General features: G+C 36.9%; 1 pseudogene; it reads left to right on the top strand.

Annotated features, from left to right (window-relative positions):
- Positions 1-1,398: 1,398 nt before the first annotated feature.
- LOC133261250 (olfactory receptor 52N4-like) lies at positions 1,399-6,220 on the top strand (annotated as a pseudogene).
- The last annotated feature ends 1,025 nt before the right edge of the window (positions 6,221-7,245 follow it).

Raw genomic sequence — 7,245 nt, 5'->3', positions numbered from 1 at the left:
GTGTGTGAATGATTGAAACATTCTGTAACTCAAGTGCTTTCAGTTTGTCTCCCATAATGTCTTCCACAGAAAGAAACAATCGCTTTGCTTTAGTCGCTTCAGTCGTGTCCGATCTGTGCGACCCCAGAGACGGCAGCCCACCAGGCTCCGCCGTCCCTGGGATTCTCCAGGCAAGAACACTGGAGTGGGTTGCCATTTCCTTCTCCAGTGCATGAAAGTGAAAAGTGAAAGTGAAGTTGCTCAGTCGTGTCCGACTCTAGCGACCCCATGGACTGCAGCCTACCAGGCTTCTCCGTCCATGGGATTTTCCAGGCAAAAGTACTGTACTCTGCAATAAACATTAAAGTCATAATTTTTAATTTAAAATTTTGCATTTATTTTCTTTATTTTCATTCCTTTCTATTTATACATGCTTTCACACAATGCACAAATACACACACATGGAACTATTCACTTATTTACATACCACTGTATGGGTAGTAAGAACCGAAAACTTTGATTACTTTTTAATTTTCCCATAGGAGCAAGCTTGATTCCCACAAGAGCACCTGTGCCTCCAATATTTTGAAATCTCCCCTTGGGATTTGCAACACATATTTTTTCTTAAATGCTCATTTCCATAGTACAGATAACAAAGGATTAAAAAGTTGAGAATTGTGTGCATACATGTGTATGTATATTTGTAGAATTGCGATGTTTTTTGACCAGACTCCTGACCATCTGAAACAGATTGCATTCAGCTTATTGTTTCCTCACCAGAAAACAAGGTATTAAAGGGCATATAAAAGTGAGAGTGCAGACAGAATTCTTTTACTTAGTAGGCAGTATAAAGAAGTGGAGAGTTTGGGGATGTATATGAATTGACTGTTAGATTCTCACAACTTGGGGTTTGATTCCATCTACCCAGTTGAAGACAGAAGTGTTGTAAAAGACTGAGCTTTCCTGGAAATGTTTATTTCCTCACAGACTGCAATCCAGTGTAACTTTCCATCATAACTATGAATATCTAGTTATTTTCCTAAACAAATAGGCATCTTTGGTTCTGTTGTAGTGAAAGTCAAGTCTAAATCACTCCCATAACAAGAAGAATGGGAGAATAGCTACACAATGGTCACATTCTTCATCATGGTCACAAAACTCTTTTAACTGCCCTCCTATTCTTCTCAAATGAGAATCTGATTTACATTCTAGAGACACTATTTGTGACTGTTTTTTTTTAATCTATTTTAGATGGCAAATTTAGTTGGAGGAATCCACTGTCATATTGAGAGAACAAACAGTTATAAAATTGAGGACAGTCTAGTAAGGAAATAAATTGATTATCTATGGAAATTGAGAGTGAAATAACTGACAGACTATAAAATATTATATTTGATAAGTTCTGGTATTCATGTATTGATGTTACTATTTATTAATTCTTGTATATTGATTATACTTGCCCACTGACAGCACAGTATGAATCCATTTTCCTTGGAGAACAATTTAGCTTACATTCAAAATCAATGTGAATTTAATTTGGCAAAGGTCTGCTGCCATGTCATTTCAGTCGTGTCCAACTCTGTGCAACCCCAGAGACAGCAGCCCACCAGGCTCCTCCATCCCGGAAAAGGTCTAATTTGTGGTTAATATTTTATTACTTGATATAAGCTTCCATCTTTAAGAGTTTAATAAATTTATAGAAAATAAGATATTCTCACGTAACAATAAAGTTAGTTTCGTTAATGGACACTAGAACCATAAAAAGAAAAACACAAGTGACATAAATAGGATATTCCATCTCATATTTAAGAATTATATTCTTAAAAATAGGGCACAGGTAATTTTGGAATATTTATATCCTCAATTTCTGTGTATCTATGTTTTCCCTAGCTTTTCTACTTCTATCAATATTATATGAATTCCTAGAATTGAGTTGGTTGATCGAATATATTGAAAGGGACAAATGAGCAGCAATCTTGTTTTTCATCACTTATGACAATTTCATTTTTGCTGGCTAAATATTTTTTAAAAATGTATTTCAAAGTCTAAATTTTTTCCACTCATACAAACATGCATATATCTATGGTGTTTGTGGGCATGTGTTTTATGCATATAAATGTATATGTACATGTATATGTGAATTGTTAGTTTTGCCACTTTTAATAATGCCTGTAAAAGTTATCTGAAAAATATAATGTACACAAAGTAGAATTTCACACACCTGACAGAAAAAAAAAATTGCTGACAATATTGGTAATCAAGGAAACATATTCTTTTATTATCAACATACATTGTTCTTTTGTCTATAATGCAGATTACAAGGTATCTGTTAGCTTTGCAGTTATTAGCTTATGTCAACACCAGTGATGATACCTAGGAGATGAAGAATCAACTAATAAGCTGAGATATGGTACACACTGATAACTAAGGATGCAATGAAGAGGTCTCTAGAAGAATACTCAGTAAGTGCTATCAATTGATGAGACTCACTCATAACCTGGAGTTTCAAATCACCTTTCTAAAGATTCTTTATTAAATGTGAATTGGTAGTTAAAATTGACAATTAAGAAACATTTCCAAAATATAAGATAAAAAAAACAAAGCAAGCTATAAAAATAAATCATTAAAACTGTGAAGTTTGAAATAACATTCAGGGAGCAATATAGTACCTTCCCAACCCAGGGATTGAACTCATGTTTCCTCCCACTGTGGGCGGATTCTTTACCAGCTGAACCACAGGGGAAGCCCAAGAGTACTGTAGTAGGTAGACTATCCCTTCCCAGTAGATTTTCCCACCCTAGGACTTGAACTAGGGTCTGCTGCCTTGCAGGCAGATTCTTTACCGAATTATCAGGGAAGACTCATACATAGAAAGTGAAGTCGCTCAGTCCTGCCGACTCTTCGTGACCCCATGGACTGTAGCCCACCAGGCTCCTCCATCTGTAGAATTTTCTAGGCAGGAGTACTGGAGTGGGTTGCCATTTCCTTCTCCAGGGGATCTTCCCGACCCAGGGTTGTATATATATCTATGAGTCGGACATGACTGAAGTGACTTAGCATGCAGGCATATAAATACAAGTTATAAATGCATAGTGCTTATGCTAAAGAATCTGCCTGCCAGTTGTGGCAACGCGAGGGACACAAGGGGCATGAGTTTGATCTCTGGGTTAGGAAGATCCCCTGGAGGAGAAAACGGCAACCCACTCCAGTATTCTTGTCTGGAAAATCCCCAAACAGAAAAGCCTGGTGGGCTACAGTCTATGGGGCTGCAAACAATCAGACATGACTGAGCGACTGAGCCGTGAACGCACACACACACACACACACATAAATATAAATACATATGTATAGTATATTGACAATAAAGAGATAAAAGTAAGATCATAGAAATTCATAATATTAGACAACAAAATATGTGAAGATATTTGGAAGATATAATGAAGGAGCTTTTATGGAAACTGTAGCAAATACATAGAACCTAAAAAAAAAAATAGCAAAAAGTGAGAATAAATTCAGAAGAACCAATATCTAACAGAAGTTGTAAAAAGATACAAACAAACAATAAGTTAAGAAGAAATTAATAAAATTCAGTGAAAAAAAATTTCCAAAAGAATAGGTCATAGAGTTCTACTCTCAAAAACTCATTAAGTGCCTTTGCAATAAGACATACACAAGCACACTTACACCCTTACTATCACCATTAAGCTACAAAGCTCAAAAAATGTAAAATGTTTTCAATTAATGTAGGGCCAAAAAACATATGAAGAAATACAAAGGAAAAATAATTAACATATAAAGGATCAAGAATCAGAATGTTCCTTTAAAATCAACATTGGAAGCTAGGAGACAATAGAGAAATGTCTTGAAGGAAAATAAAGCTAGAATTTTTAATCCAGCAAAATTATAAATATAACAAGCCATATTCAGACATGGATATTCTCAGAAACATGTTTTCCATGCAGTCAGAAATATAGACATAAGAATAATGAGGTCCACAAATAATGATATGACACAAACAGGAGATGAAGGGGGATTTCTGGATGAGAATCATGCGTCAAAACTAGCAAAGGCTGTATTTCAGAGAAGCAGAAGTACAGAGACTTTCTAGAAATAGACAAATTATAAAGGATTATCTCTGATAGATTGTGTTTAATTGTCAACAATAACAGTAAAAATGTTCTACAGTTCTAAAAATGAGTTAAAATGTCTGAGATATCTATACCAAATACTAAGCCCAATAGAGAAAATTGTCATCAAAAGGAAAAATATTGAACAGAGGAAGAAAATATAATTATCATATGAGGAGACCTAATTAACAATAATCCTATAAAAATGAATAACTTCAACAACAACAATCATAAAGGAAAAAGGAAGAAAAAGCAAGCTGAACAAACTATTTAGAAATGCAAAGGTCAATTCTGTGGAGATTTGAAATATAGGAAAGTGAACTTCAGCAATCAAAATGATGGAGCTAAATATTTTTATTTTCATTATTATTATATGGCACTATTTTTTCTAACACACTTTTCTCTGTCAAAATTTAGAAGAAATAAATCATAAAAAAGAGGTCAGAGAGGGCTGTTTTGGAACTGAACATACAGCAACTCAGACATGTAGGAGTCTCATCTACATAGTGCCTCCATTTAATCAATTATAAAGTGCAGATTAATTTAAAAATACTTCCTGGACTAGTGAGGATTAATGAGTTACTATTTGTAAAGTTTAGTACAGCAGAAATATAACCCTTTAGAATCAATAACAATAAAAACAACCTTATCTTGTGTCAGGTCATGCGAGAAGTGAGCAACAAAGTTTGCCTTAGGAAAACACTCATCAGAATATGTGTATCACAATTAACATTTAAATAAGATATTCTAACAAAACCTCATTAGAAAGATCTCAAACTATTTGCCTTTAATTATAAACTTATGAGGATTTAATCTATGCCATTTTTTGTTTCAAAATAATGTGGAAACAATATATGTGACAGAACTTGGGACATAGTGACTTCTAAATAACTGTTTGTTGGATGAATTGATAAACTGAACTAACATAGAACACATACTTGGTTTTAACTTATTTAAGTATTCTACTGCATTTAAGAATTTGATCATTTGATATTAAAATGCACATTTCACTGAAAGAAGTCGAGAGTGAAAGAGAGAGTACAACTAAGATTTTTCTCCTTTTCTGCCTCTAACCCTGAAGGATGGAAAACAGAAAACAAAGAAACCCACGAAAATCCTACTAGCTGCTTAATGATTATACCAACTTGATCATGATAATTCTGAACCATAGACTTGACACCAGCTTCATTCATTCTTACTGGAACCCCAGGACTGGAGGACAGGCATTTCTGGATTTCTTTGCCATTCTGCACAATGTATGTTGTGGCTGTGGTTGGTAATTGTGGACTCCTCTACCTCATTCGATATGAGGATTCCTTGCACAGGTCCATGTATTACTTTCTGGCCATGCTTTCTCTAACTGACCTTATCATGTGCACTACTACAATTCCTAAAGCCCTCTGCATCTTTGGTTCCATCTGAAGGAAATCAGCTTTGATGAATGCCTGGTCCAGATGTTCTTCATCTATGCCTTCACAGGGATGGAGTCTGGGGTGCTTATGCTTATGGCCTTAGACCGCTATGTGGCCATCTGCTACCCTCTGCGTTACTCAACTATCCTCACCAATCCTATTATTGCAAAGGCAGGGCTCGTCACTTTCCTGAGAGGTGTGTTGCTTGTCATTCCCTTGACTTTCATCATCAAAAGACTACCCTGTTGCAGAGGCAATATAATACACCATACCTACTGTGACCACATGGCTGTAGCCAAGTTATCTTGTGGAAATATCAAGATCAATGTCAACTATGGTCTGATGGTTGCCCTCCTGATTGGGGGTTTTGACATCTTGTGCATCTCAGTCTCCTACACAATGATCCTCTGGGCGGTGGTCAGCCTCTCCTCAGCAGAAGCTTGGTGGAAGGCCTTCAGTACCTGCACTGCCCACATCTGTGCTATAGTTTTCTCCTACAGCCCAGCCTTCTTTTGTTTCTTTTCCCACCACTTTGGGGGTCACAGAATTCCTCCATCATGCCACATCTTTGTGGCCAATATTTATTTGCTCTTGCCTCCCACTATGAACCCTATCGTCTATGGAGTGAAAACCAAGCAGATACGAGACTGTGTCATAAGGATCCTTTTAGGTTCTAAGGATACTAAATCCCACAGCATATGAAAGGGCTATATATATCAGCTAAGGGAAGAAAAATGAAGGGAAAGAGGAGCAAGGGAAAGAGAAAGGAGGAGAAGAGGGAAGAGAATGCAGGGGAGAAAATAGAAGGAAAGGGATACTTCTGTTGGCAATATAGTCAGGGTCTAATAATCCCTTCCTGAGAGCACCATTTTGGCCATGACATAGAAGAGTACTGACTACTGCATTCCCAGTGTCTCCAGAATCTCAACATTACGGGCATGGCCACCATACTTTCTAAGTGTTTTCATCTCTTCACCCTGGGAAGGGCTCGTCTCATCATTAACCAATATCTCCATGAACAAAGACATCAAAGAATGTTGAGACAATTGAGGGAAAGAAAATCAGCTTCAGTGATTGTCTGATGGAAAGAGATCATCTGCAGCCAGAAGCCCCTTTATCCTATATCCAAATAGGGACTGGAATTTCCAGTTTGAAGGCTATTGTTATTTTCCTCTGGAAAATAAATTCTGTATTTTGCTCATCATTATCAAAATTCCTCTATTTTCAAAGTTGTCTTTCTGATGGAAGAACTAGGAAGTATACATGAGGTCGTAAATTTAATGAGGTCAAAGTCTCTGGATTTCTAATTTAGAAATACATTATTCACCTGACAGCATTCTTCTTTTGTGGATCTCAAATAAAACTGCTTCCCCACAGACTGGTGGTATCTGCAGGTCTATTCAAGATGGCCTTCAAAACTACATAGTCTGGAGAGACAATATAATCTGTTAAGCAAATTACGAAGCATAATGATAAATGTCGGAGAAGGCAATGACACCCCACTCCAGTACTCTTGTCTGGAAAATCCTATGGACGGAGGAATCTGGTAGGCTGCAGTCCATGGGGTCGCTATGAGTCGGACACGACTGAGCGACTTCACTTTAACTTTTCACTTTCATGCATTGGAGAAGGAAATGGCAGCCCACTCCAGTGTTCTTGCCTGGAGAATCCCAGGGACGGGGGAGCCTGGTGTGCTGCCGTCTATGGGGTGGCACAGAGTCAGATAC

This window comes from Bos javanicus, chromosome 15 (genome assembly GCF_032452875.1).
Source record: "Bos javanicus breed banteng chromosome 15, ARS-OSU_banteng_1.0, whole genome shotgun sequence".
NCBI classification, from domain to species: Eukaryota; Metazoa; Chordata; class Mammalia; order Artiodactyla; family Bovidae; genus Bos; species Bos javanicus.
The sequence above is the reverse complement of the archived record's forward strand: the minus strand, read 5'-3'. Positions and strand labels throughout refer to the sequence as shown.